This window comes from Mus musculus, chromosome X, assembly GCF_000001635.26.
Source record: "Mus musculus strain C57BL/6J chromosome X, GRCm38.p6 C57BL/6J".
Taxonomy (NCBI): Eukaryota; Metazoa; Chordata; class Mammalia; order Rodentia; family Muridae; genus Mus; species Mus musculus.
Window position 1 is genome coordinate 52,719,363 of NC_000086.7, and position 22,587 is coordinate 52,741,949.

General features: G+C 41.8%; 2 non-coding genes across 2 annotated transcripts; both read right to left on the minus strand.

Moving 5' to 3' along the window:
- Window positions 1-22,330: 22,330 nt before the first annotated feature.
- Mir363 (microRNA 363) lies at window positions 22,331-22,405 on the minus strand. The gene has a single exon (NR_029853.1). It is a non-coding gene; the product is annotated as a microRNA 363 (primary transcript).
- A 70-nt stretch (window positions 22,406-22,475) lies between these two features.
- Mir92-2 (microRNA 92-2) lies at window positions 22,476-22,566 on the minus strand. Its single transcript, NR_029748.1, has one exon. It is a non-coding gene; the product is annotated as a microRNA 92-2 (primary transcript).
- Between the last annotated feature and the right edge of the window lie 21 nt (window positions 22,567-22,587).

Here is a 22,587-nt window from a genome sequence, read left to right on the forward strand (position 1 = left end):
TATGTAATAGAATGGGGCTTATAAAGCATCCAATATTATTGTTGCTAGTATCCTGTGAAAGGCCAAGAGTACATGAGTGGCCCACCCATCTGGGTCTCATTCCACATTTCCTTTGCAATATATTAGCCACATATATACATGCTCCTTGAGGCCAGCCAGGAAATTAGGAAGCAACATCAGGACAACAAATGTCACCTGGTTCAGTCTCTGACAGACTGCTTCAGGGGAAGCTCTTTGTGTAGGGATGAAAGCTTGTTCAGCATTCTCTAGTTATGTGATCTCTTACAGCTGGACATTGCTATGTGACACTCCCCTGAGATCCAAGTGGCCTCTCCTGGACTGGCAGCATCCGGCTCTTTCTTATCTTGAAACTGTCTTTGAGGTCTTAAACAAAGATCTTCTGTTATTATTTTAATTTTTAAAGACTTTCTTTGCTCTTGATAGTCTTCTCTGCTACAGCTGCCTTTTGTCCATCTCAAATAACCCTTCCATGCTCCCCAGAAATTTTATACCTTTTTTCCTGGTCAACTCACATTTCCACTTTCTTCCCAAATATTTTTTAAACTCTCTGCTCTTAGTACATCGTACCCGACCATTCCTCAAATTCTTCCCCACTGTATCCAAAAATGACTCTGTTTCTTACTTCACAGAAAACATAGAATCCCTCACATGAAAAATGGTTATTTAATGTAAAATCTAATAATCAACAAGCTCTGTCCTCAAGTTTTCAGAAATATCGCATTTGACATAGTAATTTCTTCCTTTTAAACTTTGGCTTCTAAGGTGCTACAGCTTCGGGCTTCTCCTCTTAGTGGTTGCTGGCCTTGATCCTCTGTTGTATTAAAACCTTGCCTCCAGGAGGGAGTGGGAAGCTCATGAGACTTAGGAAGTAAACAACTCATAAGTCTCAGCAAATTCTTAGAACTAACAAGATTCACAAAGCACCTCCCAAGGTTATGAGAGAGAGCCGTAAACAGCTGCTCAGAGAAGAGATTCTCCCACCAGCCCAGCTGCCTGGAGGAGAAGCTCAGACCTGGCAGGCTGTGCGCAGGTTGTCTAAAAGCCTCAGGACCACAGCTTCAGTGAATCTTCACCCATGCTGCTGTGGGCTTTTGGGGGATGCAGCTGGCTCTGAGTCCATCCCTGTTCCTTTAAGTAACATCTCATCTGTATTTCTGTAAGTAACCCACCCACCCCCACCCCCAACCCCAACCCCCGCAAAAAAAAATTCACAGCTTCTCCAAAGTTGGATTGACAGAATCGCTATTTTGATTGGTAGTTGATTCACAATCTGGGGCAAATAGATGTTCACATCTCCTCACCAAAAGTCTCACCTAACACCTCATTGAAGGCTCCTTGCCCCATATTTAATACTCTAGAGCCCAGAGCTCTGTCACAAACATGGGTCAAATCTATATCTTCAGTCGAGACTCTCTCTTGAACTATGCATTCACCTTCTGTTACAAACTAGGTAATTCCACAGCCTGGGTGGCTTTAAACAATAAACATTTATTTTCTCAATGTTCGGGAGGTTAGGAGTCCAAACTCCATGCACCATTAGGGCCATAAACGACAAGGATTTTTCCTGGCATAATAGATTGCCACCTTCTGGCCGTAACCTTCCAAGACCATTCTTCTGTACACACATGAAAGAAAGGTCCCTTGGTGTCTCCTCCTCCTCCTTCTTCTCCCTTTTTCCCTCTTCCTCCTCTTTTCCCCCTCCCTCCTTTTAAAGGCAATATCTTGCTTTGAAGTTTTGGCTAGCCCAGAACTTGCTACATTTTCCAAACTGGCCACAATTGTAGGATAAAAGGTCAAAGCCACTTCTTGGGGGCGGGGGAAGCCTTACCAGAACCCACCAATCCCTGAGCTTGGCTTGAAATCTCACCAATCACCCCCTTGCCCCCCAAATCTCCACCTCTTGGTGGTTGTAAATAAAAACTTATTCTAAAGACTTGGCCTCTTCTCTGGTGTCCACAATAAAGAAGCTCTTCTGAGGCTTGTTCCCATGACTAGTGTTTTGTTTGTCAGTGGTCCCAGAAATAACAGAGCTAAAGGATCATGAACTGAAAACTCCTCCCCCAGTAAACCCTACATAGTCCTGCTTCCTACTCAGCTCCCTGCTGCTTCTCCCCTGGGCAGAGGCAGCCACCCTCTTGTGTCTCTCCCAATAGGAAGACATAGAAAACTTAGGACAGCATAATACAGTCCCTAATAGGTTTCGGATAAATACTTCAAAATTAGCATGGCCAGAAGCCACAATGGTGGCTTGGTGGTAAAGAACATGTATGCATCTTCTAGAAGACCCGGATTAGCTTCCCAACACCCACATATTTGCTTACAACCATCTGTAACTCCAGTTCCAGGATATGCAATGCCTCTTTTGACCTCCATGGGCACCAGGCAGGCATGTGGTGCACATATATCCATGCATAAGGCGAAAACTCGGACTTATGATCAAGAGATGATCTAAATGTTTGGGTTCTCAAACATGCAAATTGTTCATCAGAAGAAAAAAACAAACCTTTAACGATTTGCCAATATGTTTCTAAAACCTAAATAAATGAGGAGCCTTAACACCTAAGCCTAGTTAATTTTACAGTAGTCTGTTCCGCTCCTGATCTTCACTGATCTTCAGTGCCCAACCTTAACTCCACCACTCCCTCAGTACTTCGTCCAATCAAAAACATTAATGGCTTTTCTGCTACTTAGGCCTTCCCTTTATCTGAATGCTGTCCTTTCTCCCCTATCACACAGCTAGTACATGAGTAAATCCTGCTGGGATCACTTTTTTTTTTTTTTTTTTTTTTGGTTTTTCGAGACAGGGTTTCTCTGTATATCCCTGCTGTCCTGGAACTCACTTTGTAGACCAGGCTAGCCTCGAACTCAGAAATTCGCCTGCCTCTACCTCCCGAGTACTGGGATTAAAGGCGTGTGCCACCACTCCCGGCTCACTTTTAAAATAGTCTTAATCTACCCATCTTTTAGGACCTCTGCCACTCTCACTCTGTGTCAAGCCATGGTGAACTCTTCCTTAAAGTATTACAGTAGCGTCTGAGATGGTTAATTTTGGTTGCCAACCTGGCTCGATTAAGAAACACCAAGATGGGGAAGCAGCAGAGAGATGACTCAGTGGTTAAAAGCTAGTACTGCTTACTCTCAGTAAAGCCCCAAAGTTCAGTTTCCCTACACCTACCCTAGGTGGCTCACAGCTCTGTGTAACTCCAGTTCCACAGAGTTCTGATGCCTCTGAATTCATGGAGTACAAGTGAAATCATGCAGGCACACACATATGCATAAATAAACAAATCTTTAGAACAAAACACCAAGGAGATTGGTGAAGCACATTTCTAGGTGTGCCTATGATGGTATTTCCAGAAACAAATCTTGAAGACTTTCATCTTGTGGGCTTTCACCTGAGAAATTATTCACTTGATACATTCATAGTATGACACGCATTACTGAGAAGGAGTAACACTGAAAAGTATGACCTATAGATATGGAGGCATAGTTGGAGGAAGCAGGTTCCTTGCAGCACATCCTTGAGACCACATCTTGCCTATTCCCTTTCTTTAGTACCCCTTCCACTCTGGTTCCTATTAGGATATGAAAAACAGCCTCCAGCCCCTGCTTTTGCTGCCATGATGCTCTCAAGTGAACAGGATCAACTGACCATGGAAATTATCAAAAGTGGGGGGTCCTTCTTCCATTGCAGGAAAGAAAGTAGTTTTGGTGAGTTATTTTCCAACTATGATAATAATAATAAAAAAATACAGACAATGGCTATCAGAAAATAAGGTTGTTACTGTGAGAAATCCTGACAATGATTGTTATATCTTCAGAATTGGTTTACAAGAATGATGTGGCAAAGCGTGGGGAGGTATGCTACAGAAATTCAAGAATACTGTAAGCATAGATTAATGGATGATTCTGATAGAAGCTCAGAAGATCAGAATGGTGATTAAAAAATGTAGACAGTAGAGTCAGGTCTCTTGAGGATTTGTAGGGGAACGAAGACTCTATTTACAGAATTGGAATAGGGCCCATTCATATTATGTTCTGACAAATAATTTGTTGCGGTATTTTCTGTGTCCTGAAACTGTGGGGGGGGGCTGACTTTTAAGGGGAAAGACTAAGTTAGGGGAGGAAAACTTCTAGGCAGCATATACTCTGGCTGTGGCATAGTTACTGGTGGCTGCTTTTTGTTAGATTTATAATGAGAAGTGGAATCAGAAAAAAGGAAAAGGTGAAAAGTTGAAACAAGGTTTAGCCAAAAAGGGTGTGTGTGTGTGAAGAGTTGTGAGCAAGAAGTGTGTGATTATTAAAGAGATTGGTGCCATTAAAAATGAGGTAAAGGTTCTGGAAATGGGTGAGTGGGTAGTTTTCTGTGATGTAAGAGCCCAGATTTGATTGAGAATTCTCTATTCAGCTCTGTATTCCACTTTTTAATAGGGTTATTTGATTGTCTGGAGTCTGCCTTCTTGAGTTCTTTGTACATTTTGGATATTAGCCCGCTATCAGATGTAGGGTTGGTAAACACCTTTTCCCAATCTGTTAGTTGCCATTTTGTCCTACTGATAGTGTCCCTTGCTTACAGAAGCTTTGCAAATTTTTTTTGGTTTTGTTTGTTTGTTTGTTGGGGGTTTTTTGTTTTTTGGTTTTTTTTTTTTTGGTTTTTCGAGACAGGGTTTCTCTGTGTAGCCCTGGCTGTCCTGGAACTCACTCTGTAGACCAGGCTGGCCTCGAACTCAGAAATCTGCCTGCCTCTGCCTCCCAAGTGCTGGGATTAAAGGCGTGTGCCACCACGCCTGGCTGAAGCTTTGCAATTTTATGAGGTCCCACGTGTCCACTGTTGTTCTTCAAGCATAAGCCACTGGTATTCTGTTCAGGAAGTTTTCCCCTGTGCCCAAGTATTCTAGGCTCTTCCCCACTTTCTCTTCTATTAGATTCAGTGTATCTGGTTTCATGTGGAGGTCCTTGATTCCACTTGGACTTGAGTTTTGTGCAAGGAGATAGGGATGGATCAATTTGCATTCTTCTACATGCAGACCTCCAGTTGAACCAGCACCATTTGTTGAAAATGCTGTCTTTCTTCCACTGGATGGTTTTAGTTTCTTTGTCAAATATCAAGTGCCCATAGGTGTGTGGGTTCATATCTGGGTCTTCAATTCTATTCCATTGATCTGCTTGCCTGTTTCTGTACCAATACCATACAGTTTCTAATCATTATTGCTCTGTAGTATAGCTTGAGGTCAGGCATGGTGATTCCCTCAGAAGATTTTTTTATTGTTGAGAAGAGTTTTTGCTATCCTAGGTTTTTTGTTATTCTAGATGAATTTGAGAATTGCTCTTTCTAACTCTGAAGAATTGAGTTGGATTTTTGATGGGATTGCATTGAATCTGTAGACTGCTTTTGGCAAGATGACCATTTTTACTATATTAATCCTGCCAATCCATGAGCATGGGAGATCTTTCCATCTTCTGAGATTTTCTTTGATTTCTTTCTTCAGAGACTTGAAGTTCTTGTCATCCAGATCTTTCACTTGCTTGGTTAGAGTCACACCAAGTTAGTTAATATTTGTGACTATTGTGAAGGGTGTTGTTTCCCTAATTTCCTTCTCATCCCTTTTATCCTTTGAGTAGAGGAAGGCTACTGATTTGAGTTAACTTTATATCCAGCCACTTTGCTGAAGTTGTTTATCAGCTGTAGGAGTTCTCTGGTAGAACTTTTGGGGTCATTTATGTATACAATCATATCATCTGCAAATAGTGATATCTTCGCTTCCTCCTTCCCAATTTGTATCCCTTTGATCTCTTACTGTTGTCTAATTGCTCTGGCTAGAACTTCAAGTACTATATCGAATAGGTAAGGAGAGAGTGGGCAGCCTTGTCTAGTCCCTGATTTTAATGGGATTGCTTTCTCCCCATTTAGTTTGATGTTGGCTTCAAAATGACCCTGAGATTCCACCTCACACCAGTCAAAATGGCTAAGATCAAAAATTCAGGTGACAGCAGATGTTGGCGAGGATATGGAGAAAGAGGAACATTCCTCCATTGCTGGTGGGATTGAAAGCTTATACAACCACTCTGGAAATCAGTCTGGTGGTTCCTCAGAAAATTGGACATGGTATTACCGTAGGACCCAGCTATACCACTCCTGGGCATATACCCAGAAGATGCTCCAACTTGTAATAAGGACACTTGTTCCACTATGTTTATAGCATCCTTTTTTATAATAGTCAGAAGCTGGAAACAACCCAGATGTCCCTCAATAGAAGAGTAGATACAGAAGATGTGGTACATTTACACAATGAAGTACTACACAGCTATTAAAAACAATGACTTCATGGAAGTCTCAGGCAAATGGATGGAACTAGAAATTTTCATCCTGAGTGAAGTAACCCAGACACAAAAGAACACACATGGTATGTACTCACTAATAAGTGGATACTAACCCAAAACCTCACAATGTCTATGATACAACCTACAGACCATATGGAACATAGAAGGAAGGAAGATCAAGGGGTGAATGCTTCAGTCTTGCATGGAGGGTGGGACAGGACAACTGTGGGAGATAAAATGAGAGGGGGACAAGGGAGGGAGAAAGGAGAAGGAAGAAATAAGAGTGGCAGAATCAGAATCTGGAAAAGATGTGAGAGAGGTACACAGGGTCAGAAAATCAAATAAAAATAGGTAGCAGGGGGGAAATGAGGAACTGGGGATAAGCCACTGGAGGGTACCAGACACCAGAAAAAGATGAGAGTCATAGGACCCAATGGGATTGACTTTAGCTGTAATGAGCAGAGAAGGGAGAGATAGAACCTGTGGAGACCACCTCCAGTAGATAGGCATGGGCCCTAGCTGAGGGATGGAGCCACCCACTCATCCAAAAGTTTTTTTTTAAGTCTTTTAAAGATTTATTTATTTATTATATGTAAGCACACTGTATATGTCTTCAGATACACCAGAAGAGGGCATCTGATCTCATTGTAGATGGTTGTGAGCCACCATGTGATTGCTGGGAATTGAACTCAGGACCTTTGGAAGAGCAGTCAGTGCTCTTACCTGCTGAGCCATCTCTCCGGCCCCTCAAAGTTTTTTTTTTTTAAACCCATAAATGTTCCTCTCAAAAGGAAGAACAAGGACAAAAAATGGAACAGAGACTGAAAGAAGGGCAGACACCAAACCCAACACTGTTGCCAGGATCAAGAGGTGCTTGAGGAGAGGAACCAAGTGTGGCAGTTCCTGGGGAGGTCAAGCCAGCAACTGACCAATGCAGAGGCAGATGCTTAGAGCCAACCATCAGGCTGAACTCAGTCAATCTGGTGGGGGAGCTGACAGAAGGACTGGAGGACCCAAGGGTGATTGCAACCCCATTGGAAGAACAACACAGGCTGGCCTAACCACCCAGTTCTCCCAGAGACCAGACCACCAACTAAGGAGTAGACCTAAAGGAATCTTTGTCTCCAGATACATATGTAGCAGAGGATGGCCTCACCAGACAGCAACAGGAGGGGAGGCCCTTGATCCCCATGAGGTTTGATGCCCCAGAGTAGGGTGATGCTGGAGCTGTGGGGTGAGAGAGGGTGGGTGGATGGGGGAGCACTCTCATACAGGCAAAAGGGAGGGGGAGGGCAGATGGGGGATGGGAGTGATGGAGGTGTAACTTGGAAGTGGCATATCATTTGAGATGTAAAGAAATGGAATGATTAATATTAATAAAATAAAAATAAAAGTAAGAAAGAACCCAGGTTGAATTCCCAGAACCCACATGTCCGCAATCTAGGTGCTCCTGGTATAAGAGAAGTGATGGAAAAGGAGAATCCCTAGAAGCTCTTGGCCAGCTAGCTTGGCACATATATTGGCAAAGAACAAAGAGACATTGTTGGAAACGAGGTGGGAGACAAGACCCAAAACTCAAAGTGGTCTTCTAACGTGTAACACATGCTGTGCCATGTGTGTATCAATACACATACAGATACATACAGATAAAAATAAGACCTTTGCACAGGGACAGTGGGGAAAATGCCTTCAGGCACATCACCAACTAGACAGAACATGCCCATCACTGGCTTCAAGGTATAAAACTGAAAACTTATTCTAAAGACTTGGTCTTTTCTTGGGTGTCTATATTCTGATGCTTGTTCCTATAACTCTAGTGTTTTGTCTTGTCAGTGGCCCCAGAAAATAACAGAGCTAAGGGATTGTGAACTCTCAAACTGTGAGCCAAAATAAATAATGCCTTCCTTAACTTCCTTCTGTCCAGTATTGGATTACAGTATTGGCAAAAGCCACTAATGAAAGCCTCTAACTGGGGTCTTTGTTAACTCTGAGCATAACAACCCTCTTAGAGACATAGACTGAGTCATACCATTCTTGAACTAGAAAATGGAGGAGCTAGAGAAATTACCCAAGGAGCTAAAGGGAACTGCAACCCTATAGGTGGATCAACAATATGAACTAACCAGTACCCGGGAGCTCTTGTCTTTAGCTGCATATGTATCAAAAGATGGCCTAGTCGGCCATCACTGCAAAGAGAGGCCCATTGGACTTGCAAACTTTATATGCCCCAGTACAGGGGAACGCCAGGGCCAAAAAGGGGGAGTGGGTGGGTAGGGGATTGGGGGGGTGGGTATGGGGGACCTTTGGGATAGCATTGAAAATGTAAACGAGGAAAATACCTAATAAAAAAAAAGAAAATATTTTATTTCAACATTCAATAAACTCAATCTAGTTGCCATATAAAAGATTAGAGAACATAGCACTAAGAGAACTTTTTAAAAATATCTACTTCCGGGGCTGGCGAGATGGCTCAGCGGGTAAGAGCACTGACTGCTCTTCCAAAGGTCCTGAGTTCAAATCCCAGCAACCACATGGTGGCTCACAACCATCTACAATGAGATCTGATGCCCTCTTCTGGTGTGTCTGAAGACAGCAACAGTGTACTTGCATATGATAAATAAATAAATCTTTAAAAAAAATAAGGCTTAAAAAGATCTACTTCAATGAAAATTACACTCCAGTAGTGACTTCCCTACTCAATCAGAGTAAAAGCCCAATCCTTATTACAACAGACTTCCCCTCTTCCCTATTCATTCAGTCTCTTGCCAGTAGATTGTAAATTCCCTAAGATCAGGAATTTGTTATTCTGTATCAAATAGAACCAAAACCCAAATGTATCAGGTATTTAATTAAAATTTCATTTTAAATTCATTAGTATCAAATATTAAATTTGAATGAAAGAACAAACTTCTCCATAACAAATAGCACACCTTTGCATATCTTTACTTTCCAGAGCCACTCTCTCTCTTCTTATAGAAAAGGAGATAAGAAGATGCCCTTTCTGAGGCTGGAGAGATCGCTTAGTAGTTAAGAGCACTTGTTGCTCTTCCAGGGGATGCTAATTCAAATCCCCACAGTCATGTTAGTCAGGCAGCTTGCAACTACCTGTAACTCCAACTTCTGACCCTACTGACACCTGCAGACACAGATGTAAATACTGTTGTGGGGTTTTTTTATTAAAAAAAGAAGACACCCTCTCTTTTATCTATGGTACAGTGTCTCTAAAACTTGAGAGTACATCTGAATCCCCAGAAAGATTGTTAAGACACAGCACTGTGGGCCTCACCACCTCCTGCCTCTCAGCCTCCTGGGTTCTGGGATTACTTACCATCATGCCCAGTTCCTGTTTTTTACATTAGTATACAAAGTAATTATATTTGCATTACAGAATTTTCATATATTTATACCACAATTTCTTCATTTTTAAAAAGATTTATTTATTTATTTTATGTATATGAATACACTGTAGCTGTACAGATGGTTGTGAGCCTTCATGTGGTTGCTGGGAATTGAATTTTAGGACCTCTGTTTGCTCCGGTAGCTCGCTCCAGCCCAAAGATTTATTTATTATTACACATAAGTACATTGTAGCTGTCTTCTTTTTGGGGGGTATTTTTATTAGATATTTTCTTCATTTACATTTCAAATGCTATCCCAAAAGTCCCCTGTACCCTCCCCCCGCCCTGATCCCAAACCCACCACTCCTGCTTCCTGGCCCTGGCATTCCCCTGAACTGGGGCATATGATCTTTGCAAGACCTCTCCTCCCATTGGTGGCTGACTAGGCCATCCTCTGCTACATATGCAGCTAGAGACACAGCTCTGGGGGGTACTAGTTAGTTCATATTGTTGTTCCTCGTATAGGGTTGCAGACCCCTTTAGTTCCTTGGGTACTTTCTCTAGCTCCAACATTAGGGGCCCTGTGTTCTATCCAATAGATGACTTTGAGCATCCACTTCTGTATTTGCCAGGCACTGGCATATCCTACAAGAAATAGCTATATCAGGGTCCTGTCAGCAAAATCTCTGGCATATGCAATAGTGTCTGGGTTTGGTGGTTGTATATGGGATGGATCCCCAAGTGGGGCACTCTCTAGATGGTCGTTCTTTCAGGCTCTGCTCTGAACTTTGTCTCTGCAACTCCTTCCATGGGTATTTTGTTCCCCCTTCTAAGAACAGAACAGCAATGGCTTGTGCTGTAAGATCAAGAATCGACAAATGGACCTCATAAAATTGCAAAACTTCTGTAAGGCAAAAGACACTGTCAATAAGAAAATAAGGCCACCAACAGATTGGGAAAGGATCTTTACCAATCCTAAATCAGATAGGGGACTAATATCCAATATATATAAAGAACTCAAGAAGCTGAACTCCAGAAAATCAAATAACCCCATTAAAAAATGGGGCTCAGAACTGAACAAAGAACTCTCACCTGAGGAATACCGAATGGCAGAGAAGCACCTGAAAAAATGTTCAGCAGCCTTAATCATCAGGAAAATGCAAATCAAAACAACCCTGAGATTCCACCTCACACCAGTCAGAATGGCTAAGAAATTTCAGCAGATGCTGGTAAAGATGTGGAGAAAGAGGAACACTCCTCCATTGCTAGTGGGATTGCAAGCTGTTAAAACCACTCTGGAAATCTGTTTGGCAGTTCCTTAGAAAATTGGACATAGTACTACTGGAAGATCCAGCAATACCGCTCCTGGGCATATACCCAGAAGATGTTCCAACTTGTAATAAGGACACATGCTCTACTATGTTCATAACAGCCTTATTTATAATAGCCAGAAGCTGTAAAGACACAGATGTCCCTCAATAGAAGAATGAATACAGAAAATATGGTACATTTACACAATGGAGTACTACTCAGCTATTAAAAACAATGAATTTATGAAATTCTTAGGCAAATGGATGGATCTGGAGGATATCATCCTGAGTGAGGTAACCCAATCACAAAAGAACACACATGATATACACTCATTGATAAGTGGATATAAGCCCAGAAACTTAGAATACCCAAGATACAATTTGCAAAACACATGAAACTCAAGAAGAAGGAAGACCAGTGTGGATACTTCGTTCCTTCTTCGAATGTGTAGCTGTCTTCAGACACGCCAGAAGAGGGTGTCAGACCTCATTATGGGTGGTTGTGAGCCACCATGTGGTTCCTGGGATTTGAACTCAGGAACTATGGAAGAGCAGTCAGCGTTCTTACCCACTGAGCCATCTCGCCAGCCCCAGTTTCTTCATTTTTATCCTTTTTCCCACTGCCCTATCTTTCTTCACTCCCCGACCCAGGAGTCTTTGCTTTTGTTTTCATGTCATATGAATTCTGCTACTCTATTTTTCTTCCTCCTTCCCATTTCCTTAACACAGCTTCCTCCCTGGCCATAGCTCTTTGTAGGATATTGGATCTGAGTGTGAACCCTGGGATTGTGTTATTTACTGAAAAACCCTGTTTCTAGTTGTGGTGTGTCTCAGCCCTTAGCACCTTTACTCCCTCTGGCTGGAATATAGACAATCTCTTAGCACACACCATTAATCCAAAAGTGACAGACAAAGTGATGAATCAGAGAAAGATTTCACAGAATGGGATAAGTCCAACTCTGACAAGAAGAGAGAGGAAAAGGAAGCTACTTAAGAGGACAATGGAGAGAAGAAGGAGGTAGTTTTATTGAGAGTAATAAAAAGACAGGTTGAAGAGAGACACAGGTAAAAACAGAACAAGCCAAAGGAGAAGGAGCCAGAAAATTAGAACAGATTACTAGAATTAGTTTGAGGTTAAGCAAAACAATTCAGGATAGACCAAGAGAAGGAAGAATGAATCAGTCAGCTTAGTTTGGGCCAGAACAGCAGTGTTGACCAGCCAGCCAGAGTTCAGAAAGAACTAGGAAGGGGTAAATTTATTCAATAGCAAGTCTCAGAGGCTGAAAACATTCTAGGCCTAGATAAGATTGTACAGAGGCTAGAAGCTTCCAGGACTCAGCCTAGGTTACCAGACTGAGGCAGTAAGGCTCTGAGACTACAATTACATCAGGTGAATAAAAAATCTCTGTCTCTGTCTCTGTCTCTGTCTCTGTCTCTCTCTCTCTCTCTCTCTCTCTCTCTCTCTCTCTGTGTGTGTGTGTGTGTGTGTGTGTGTATGTGTGTGTGTGTGTGTGTGTGTGTTAAAAGCCTGCTAGCTCAGAGAGGTATAAAAAGCATGCAGCTGACCTTCCTACTCGACCAAAGTCCCAGAAGAAAACAGCTCTTTCTACTTCTCCACACTGTCTTAAATACCTTCAACTCAAAGACCCTCCTTTCTCTTTCCCAGGTTTTCTTATGTTCACTACCTGTCAACTGGTTGCCTGCTCTGCTCTTGTCCTATTTAATCCTGTCTACAGAAAGCTCTTGGATTAAATGTGTGCACAATGGCTTAGCCACACCACAACAAGAACATGTTTTTTCCAGTTCATAATCTCCGGGTTCACAATGTGATCAATTATCCTGCAACATAGTTCCTTTTCTATTTTCCATAAAACACACACACATACACACTTACTTCAGTCTACAGTTCACAAATTAAAGAATTCATGTCTTTCTCAGTCTGGTTTACTTCACTAGGGCTCCAATTTTTAAGAGGTGGGAACAGAGTTCAGTAGTATATAGTGCTTGCCTCACATGTATACGGCTCTGGGTTCTAACCCTGCACTGCAAAAAAGCCAAGTTTTTATTTGGACTAGGGATATAGCTCAGTTGGTAGACTGCTACCTACTAGCATGCATGTAGCCCTGGGTTTGATCCCCAGTACCACATGAATTAGGCAAGGTTTTGAACATGGTGAGTTCAAAACCATTAAAGAATATATGGAACCTTGTCTCAAAATAAAATGAAAACTAGAATGATCTCCAGTTCCATATATTTTCCTTCAATTGTTATGATTTAATTTTTCCTTATGACTGAATAACATTGCATTTTGTATGTGCATTAAATTGCTCTAACCATTTTATCTTTTGATGGACATCTAGGCTGGATCTATTTCTTAGCTATTGTGATTTCATGTCTTTTGCTGCACTGTAATGTCTTTGCAATCTAGTCTTTGTCTCCATCTCTACAATCCTTTCTCTGTGTCATACAACCTTTTCCCAGTCTGACCCTTGTAACTAATCTTCAGAGTTAACACTGATCTCACCGCCCATTTTTCACAAGCAGGCAAAAAGTATGCGAGCAAAGCAAAGTGTTCCCCTCCCCCGTCTCTGTAGCATGAAGGCCACACTTTGGTGTCATACAAAAGAGTTTCCATTAACCCCAACACCTGCTCCTCTGCTTTACTGTTGCATTACTTGAAACTTAGGACAGTGGTGATATGGGCTGTTCTAAGAAGCCAAGAATGGAAACCTGGCATGACAGTGCCTGCCTCTTCTCCCAGTACTCTAGAAGCAAAGGCAGGTAGATGTCTGAGTTCGAGGCCAGCCTGGTCTACAGAGTTCCAGGACAACCAGGGCTACACAGAGAAACACTATCGTGAAACAACAACAACAAATTCAAAGATGCTCTTGATGAAATCAGTCACAGGTTGATTTAAAGTTTTAGGGTATCTGAAATTTATGCCATTTGTAGACACAGTATAATCCCAGCACTGGGAGCAGGAGGATCAGGAATTTAAAGTCACATTCAACTACAAAGTAAGTTTGAGACTAGCCTGGGCTGCTCCATGACAGATTACACACACACACACACACACACACACACACACACACACTGTACTGGCTAGCTTTGTGTCAACCTGGGCTGCTCCATGACAGATTACACACACACACACACACACACACACACACACACACACACACACACACACACACACACACACACACACTGTACTGGCTAGCTTTGTGTCAACTTGACACAGCTGGAGTTATCACAGAGAAAGGAGCTTCAGTTGAGGAAATGCCTCCATGAGATCCAGCTGTAAGGCATTTTCTCAATTAGTGATCAAGGGGGAAAGGCCCCTTGTGGGTGGGACCATCTCTGGGCTGGTAGTCTTGGTTCTATAAGAGAGCAGGCTGAGCAAGCCAGGTGAGGCAAGCTAGTAAAGAACATCCCTCCATGGCCTCTGCATCAGCTCCTGCTTCCTGACCTGCTTGAGTTCCAGTCCTGACTTCCTTTTGTGATGAACAGCAGTATGGAAGTGTAAGCCAAATAAACCCTTTCCTCCCCAACTTGCTTCTTGGTCATGATGTTTGTGCAGGAATAGAAACCCTGACTAAGACACATACCATATAAAACTTACAATACAATACATATAAAAACTCACAACATTTAATTTTTTAAAGAAAAAGAATACCAAATTTTAAGTACAAAATTAGGTAAGAAGCTCTCTGTACAATGAGGATTTGTGAATGAGAAATGTAGGTTGAAAATACATTAGGATCACAGTAAATCTTTTCAGGAATACTCACTGAACTATAGTACATTCTCCTAAGTGCTTCTCTCTTCTGGCGCTCATTACTTACCTGGAAACTCACTGTTTGCTAGGATTGGGCTTGCCAAAATCAGCTCAGAGAATCTTCAGAGATTTTTTTTGTGGGGGAGGTTAGTTTTGGTTTTGGTTTTAGAGACAGGGTTTCTCTGTGTAGTTTTGACTGTCATGGAATTTCTATAGACCAGGCTAGCCTTGAACTGAGAAATCAGCCTGCCTTTGCCTGGGATTAAAGGCATGAGCCACCCCCACCATTGTCTTCTTTTTCTTCTTCTGTTTTTTTATTAGGTATTTTCTTCATTTACATTTCCAATGCTACCCTGAAAGTCCCCCAAACCCTCCCCCCAACTCCCCTCGCCCCTTCCTACTTCTTGGCCCTGGCGTTCCCCCGTACTGAGGCATATAAAGTTTGCACGACCAATGGGCCTCTCTTTCCACTGATGGCCGACTAGGCCATCTTCTGATACATATGCAGCTAGAGACACAAGCTCTGGGGGGGGGGGAGTTACTGGTTAGTTCATATTGTTGTTGCACCTATAGGGTTGCAGATCCCTTTAGCTCCTTGGGTACTTTCTCTAGGTCCTCCATTGGGGGCCCTGTGATCCATCCAATAGCTGACTGTGAGCATCCACTTCTGTGTTTGCCAGGCCCTGGCATAGTCTCACAAGAGACAGCTATATCTGGGTCCTTTCAGGAAAATCTTGCTAGTGTATGCAATGGTGTCAGCATTTGGAGGCTGATTATGGGGTAGATCCCCGGATATGGCAGTCTCTAGATGATCCATCCTTTCGTCTCAGCTCCAAACTTTGTCTCTGTAACTCCTTCCATGGGTGTTTTGTTCCCAATTCTAAGAAGGGGCAAAGTGTCCACACTTTGGTCTTCGTTCTTCTTTAGTTTCATGAGTTTCACAAATTGTATCTTATATCTTGGGTATTCTAAGTATCTGGGCTAATATCCACTTATCAGTGAGTACATATCATGTGAGTTCTTTTGTGATTGGGTTACCTCACTCAGGATGATGCCCTCCAGGTCCATCCATTTGCCTAGGAATTTCATAAATTCATTCTTTTTAATAGCTGAGTAGTACTCCGTTGTGTAAATGTACCACATTTTCTGTATCCATTCCTCTGTTGAGGGGCATCTGGGTTCTTTCCAGCTTCTAGGTATTATAAATAAGGCTGCTATGAACATAGTGGAGCATGTGTCCTTCTTACTGGTTGGAACATCTTCTGGATATATGTCCAGGAGAGGTATTGCAGGATCCTCTGGTAGTACTATGTCCAGTTTTCTGAGGAACCGCCAGACTGATTTCCAGAGTGGTTGTACAAGCCTGCAATCCCACCAGCAATGGAGGACTGTTCCTCTTTCTCCATATCCTCGCCAGCAACTGCTGTCACCTGAGTTTTTGATCTTAGCCATTCTGATCTTAGCACTGACTGCTCTTCCAGAGGTCCTGAGCTCAATTCCCAGCAACCACATGGTGGCTCACAACCATCTGTAATGAGTTCTGATGCCCTCTTCTGGTGTGTCTGAAGACAATTACAGTGTATTCATATACATAAAATAAATAAATAATTTTTTAAAAGATGCTAGTCTTTAAAAAATCAAGGACATGAAGGTGGGGGAGGGGAATGTAAGGGGAAAGCCAGGGGGAATTGGAGTGGAGGAGCACAGACAGAGTGGATATGATTTAAATGTATTATATTCATGTATAAAAATACTAAAGTACTAAACCATCATGAAAAATAGAGAAAGTAAAGAATAACAAGTGGAGATTCACATGTATAACCAACCCTTCATCCATCCTCAATTGTTTTCTCATAAGGGATGGAAAACTATAGTTGTTTGTTTTGTTTTTCAAAATAGCTAACCAATTATCCCAGCTAACTTTATTGGCAATTTCATCTTTTCTCTACTAATTTGGAACAGCATCTTAATCATAATCTAAATATTTACTTCAACCTGGACAAGAGGGCAAAAGTCTCACCAACACATATCACTTTAAAAAAAAAATTTATGGGGGCTAGAGAGAGATGGCTCAGCTGATAAGAGCACCGACTGCTCTTCCAAAGGTCCTGAGTTCAAATCCCAGCAACCACACGGTGCCTCACAACCATCTGTAACAAGATCTGATGCCATCTCCTAGAGTGTCTGAAGATAGCTACAGTGTAACTTACATATAATAAATAAATAAATCTTTTAAAAAAATTTTTTACTTATTGTATGAGTGTTGTCTCTCTCTATATATATGTGTGTGTGTGTATATATATATATATATATATATATATATACACACACACACACACACACGTGTGCGCGCATGCCTGGTGCCAGATTTCCTGGAACTGATGTTACAGATTGTTGTACCACCATATGGGTGCTTGGAATCAAACCTAGATCCTCTGAAAGAGCAGTCAGTGCTCTTATCCACTGAGTCATCTCACCAGCCCCCAGCATCACTTTTTAAACACTACTATATAATAGGTTTTATGTACTAGTGAAAGTTTCACATAATTTATTCTCACCAATATTTTATTTGTATTTATTGCATTTATTTATTTATGAGTATATGTGTGGGTCATGACACATTTAAAGGTCAGAGAACTTGCAATAGTCTTTTCTCTCTTACCACCATGTCAGTCCAGGAATAGAATTCAGGTTGTCAGATCTGGTAGCAAGCACCTTTACCTTCTGAGCTTTATCAACACCCTGCATATCCACATCCACCCCCATACTTTTTAAAATCATTTTTATGTGTATGGGTGTCTTGTCTGTATCTATGTCTGTATACTATGGGCATGCCTGCCTGGTGCCTGCAGAAGACAGAATAGGATATCAGATTCCCTGGGATTCCAATTACAGATGGCTGTGAACCACCATGTAGATGCTGGGACTCAAACCCAGGTCTTCTGGAATAACTGCCAGTGAACTTAACTAGTGAGCCATCTCTTCTGCTACCATTCTTGAGATTTGTTTTGTTTGTTTATGATCAACTTGACATAAACTAGACTCATCTGGAAAAGGGAACCTCAATTGAGAAAAAAAAATGACCCTATCAGATTGTCTAGAATGTAGGGGATTTTCTTGATTGATGTAGGAGGACCCAGCATGTTATAAATGGTGTCATCCCTGGGCTGGTGGTCCTTAGTTGTATAAGAAAGCAGGATGAGCAAGTTGTAGAGAGCAAGCCAGTCAGTAAGCAGCACTCCTCCATGACTTATGCATCAGCTCCTGCCTCCAGGTTTCTGCACAGACTTCCTTTCATAAAGGATTGTAAACTATAAAGTTAAATAAACCATTTCTTTCCCAACTTGCTTTTGGATATGGTGTTCCTTACCACAGCAGTCACAAGCCAATTAAGACACCTCCTCCAGTGTCTATGTAACCATTTTCCGCTGTATATTCTTGCAAATGGCTTTTGGAATTATAGAAAAGTTTAGAAGCTCTCTTGTTGAGATGGTGGGCAAAATCTTATTAAATATGTCCATGAATTTGTTGGTGAGAGATACCTTAGCCTATATTTATTTGGCCCTCCTCCTGTCGTGAATCAAACCCTTGTCTCCCACTTAGAAAATAGCCTACTGGCCTCTGGCCCAATTGGCCAAATGGGCACTTCACTGCTGGCAGGTAGACCTTACCAAACTGAAACCTAAGAACCTTTCATTCTGTCTCATTGGGACAGAATTGTGTGATCTGATCCTAGCTTACTTGTCCCCTCACACATATGAAATGGTCTGAATTCAACAGTTCCTTTGTTTTTAATACTTGTCTTTGGAGTTGAACCCAGGCCTCTTTTTCTACACCCCTTCCTCGGCTGCTCAGTGCAGTTCTTTGAGTACCCATTCCTTCTCTTGCTTCTTCTGGAAACAACTGCCTTCAAAGCCCCTCCTTGCTCTGCTCCACCTGTGTTCATTCTACTTGGGGCCTATTCCCTTTGATGTTGCTTTTGGGAAGTACTTTCTGCCACACCCTGCCCAAGTTCGATGCTTCTCTCCCTGTTTACAAATTGGAATTTATCAGATTGATCTCTGATGGGCTACTTGACACACCTTCAACCAATCACTGCTCAAGTCTGCTTTCTTGGTAGAGTAAACCTGGATGGACTACGACCTGGGAGTGAGGATTCTTTCAGTTAATAAATTGTTTGTTTGGGACAGAGTTCTCTGTATAACAGCCCTGGCTGTCCTGGACTTTGCTTTGTAGACTAAACTGGCCTTGAATTCAGAGATCCATCTGCCTCTGCCTGAGTACTTGGATTAAAGGTGGGAGCCACCCTGCTCGGCTCACCTAAAAGTTTGTACCATAGTTTCTACACCCCTTTTGCTATGCTCTGTTTCAAAACTAATGACAATTTCTAAAGCCACACCTCAACTTCCAAATCACTGTTTATCATAACTAGTTGGTTTAATTAGTCACAATGTCACACTGACTTTTCCATCAAGGAAGATCCAATACCTTTGAGAAGCCCATGAGACTACCTTCTTACTCAAAGGTAGTAATTTTGCTCGGTAACTGTCCACTAAACTTACTGAAATGCTCAGAAAATGATTATCTATATGGGTCTGAATACATATATTATTAATTCTTCCCATAACAAATATAAATCTCCTCAATCACAAATGCTCTACACAAATGACATTAAGCACAAGACAATTATTTTATAGTCTAACTTTTTGTTTGTGGTGCAGGAGATGAAACCCAGTGCCTCTCACGTGCTAGGCAAGTGCTCCACTTCTCGTGTGTAACTTAAACAAGAATAAAACCCTAATTTTCGAAGAACAGTGGTGACACACAGCTTTCATCCCAGCACTCAGGAGGCAGGAAGATCCAAGGCCAGCCTGATTTAGAGTGAGTTGCAGGACAGCCAAGGCTATGGGGGGGGGGGTGGAACCACCTGTTTCCAAAAATAAAATAATGAATTTAATTTTCAAGACTTGCAAAGGCCCTATGATCAAGATCAGCCATCATTTTAATTTCAGACAAAGGTCTTGGGACTCTTAGGAGGCAGTGATCTACCCTAGCCCCTCGAGACATGCCTAGTAAAACTAGTAACTACAGTTACCTTCTGGATACGTGCCACCTTAAGTACCAGTGGACTACCAATGGCAATACACTTGTATTAAAGCAGACCCCTAGTAGTACTAAAGATTATAACAAATAAGCTTTAATCCCCACTTTTTAAATCTACTTTATTAGAAGGGAAGGAGGTCTTTGCTACCACATCAAACTTAACTACAATTAGGCACCAATAAAATACTAAGTCATAGCACAGGAAGTATCTCATTATTTTGTTTCTGTAATTACTTCAAACATTAGTGACTTAAGAAAATCCTACATACTTAATAGAGAATTTACTAGCCTCCATCTCTTTTCATTAAGATTTCATGTCATCACAGCAGTTAAAATCCATGTTCTTGACCACTCTTCACCTCCCAAGGAGAACAGAAGCCCCACCTCACTGGTGTAGGACCAATGTTATCACTGTATTTTCCCTAATGAAATGGAAGCTTAGGGAACTAGCTCAAAGGTGAAGTATAATTCAGTAAAAAAATTCTAACTAAATTGAACCTATGTAATGAGGTCCCCAAAAAGTAATAAAAGGCTTTCAAAGTTGGGAAATTCCAAGGCACAAAGAATGACACATAGTGATACCTCTCCCTTCTGATGAGAACTCAATGTTCAGATAGGTAAAACCAACACATACCTACCTAGTTTTTCCACTTACCAAAGACAGGGCAGTGTTAACATTAACACATGAAACAGAATGAGAAAGTGGGGTAAAAAATGTGCCTGAGTCCTTTCAACTTTATGAATTTGAAACTTAAAATAGAACCGGGCGTTTTTTTTTTTTTAACCTATAGTTCTTTGGGCGAGCACCATCAGCACCTGAGACTGGGTTACAAAGGCAAATCCTGAGGGCTCACCTGATGACAGTCACTCTCTGGAGATGGGACTGGCAGGGTTTTCAGTAGTGATAAAACCAAAGACTCAACGCAAACTTAAATTCCAGTTATATTCAAATGTTCCTTCAAGACATACCCTATAAAATTTGTTTTCAGCTCAGTGGGGGAAGGGCACTTGCCATCGGGCCTAAGAAATCTAAGATGTATGTCCATGACCCACATGACTAGCTCCCTACAGTTGTTCTCAAATCACCACATGACACACACACTAAATAAGTAGATAGATAGATAGATAGATAGATAGATAGATAGATAGATAGATAGATAGATAAATGTATGTAAATGCTGGAAGTCTAGGAGTGGAGGGGTGCCTACCTTTAATCTCAGCATTCTAGAAGCAGAAACACACAGATCTCCGCAAGTTCAAGGCTAGCCTAGTTTACAAATTGAGTTCCAAGCTAACCAGAGCTACATACCAAGACGCTATTTTAGAAAAGCCAATAGTATTGCTAATTTAAAAAGAGAGCCATTGCCATATCCAGGGATCCATCCCATAATCAGCTTCCAAACGCTGACACCATTGCATACACTAGCAAGATTTTCCTGAAAGGACCCAGATATAGCTGTCTCTTGTGAGACTATGCTGGGGCCTAGCAAACACAGAAGTGGATGATCACAGTCAGCTATTGGATGGATCACAGGGTCCCCAATGGAGGAGCTAGAGAAAGTACCCAAGGAGCTAAAGGGATCTGCAACCCTATAGGTGGAACAACAATATGAACTAACCAGTACCCCGGAGCTCTTGTCTCTAGCTGCATATGTATCAAAAGATGGCCTAGTCAGCCATCACTGGAAAGAGAGGCCCTTTGGACTTGCAAACTTTATATGCCCCAGTACAGGGGAACGCCAGGGCCAAAAAGGGGGAGTGGGTGGGTAGGGGAGTGGGGGTGGGTGGGTATGGGGGACTTTTGGGATAGCATTGGAAATGTAAACGAGGAAAATACCTAATAAAAAAAAAGAGAGAAAAAAAAGAGAGCCCCAGGCTGGAGAGATGGCTCAGTGGTTAAGAGCACTGACTGCTCTTCCAGCGGTACTGAGTTCAAATCCCAGCAACCACATGGTGGCTCACAACCATCTGGAATGGGGTCTGATGCCACCTTCTGGTGTCTATGGAGACAGCTACAGTGTACTTGTCATATAATAAATAAATAAATAAATAAATAAATAGAATCTTTTAAAAAAGAAAAAAGAAACCCATTTTTTTTCAGACTTATATATCAGCTTTATTTTGCAAATTTCAGGTTTGTTTACATTCAGTGCAATCAAAATGTCAGGATTTCAAATATATTTAAAAATATGTAGTTTTAAAAAATTAGACTCCAAGCTGGGCGTGGTGGCGCACGCCTTTGATCCCAGCACTTGGGAGGCAGAGGCAGGCAGATTTCTGAGTTCGAGGCCACCCTGAGTGAGTTCCAGGACAGCCAGGGCTATACAGAGAAACTCTGTCTTGAAAAACCAAAAAAAAAAAAAAAAAATCCACTCCAAATGTGTTCAAAGCAATGACTAGCTAAAGGATTTTACAATCTTACTATAGCACTGATAGACGGCTGTCCACATAGGTCCTGCGGTTTACAGATGGATACCGTGCAATTTTCCTCCTATTACACCAACCAAAATTGCATCGTGTTCCACCTGATAACAGCAAAACAGTTCATTTCATAATTACAGTCTAACATAACTTACAATACTCAGAAACTAAAAGACGATTAAAAACCCTCTTTCTTCCTCAGGCCGGGACAAGTGCAATACTTTATATCTAACACAAGTAATGCCACCAATCCCCACCTGTGGATGAATGGGCATGGATGCTGAAGATGTGCATA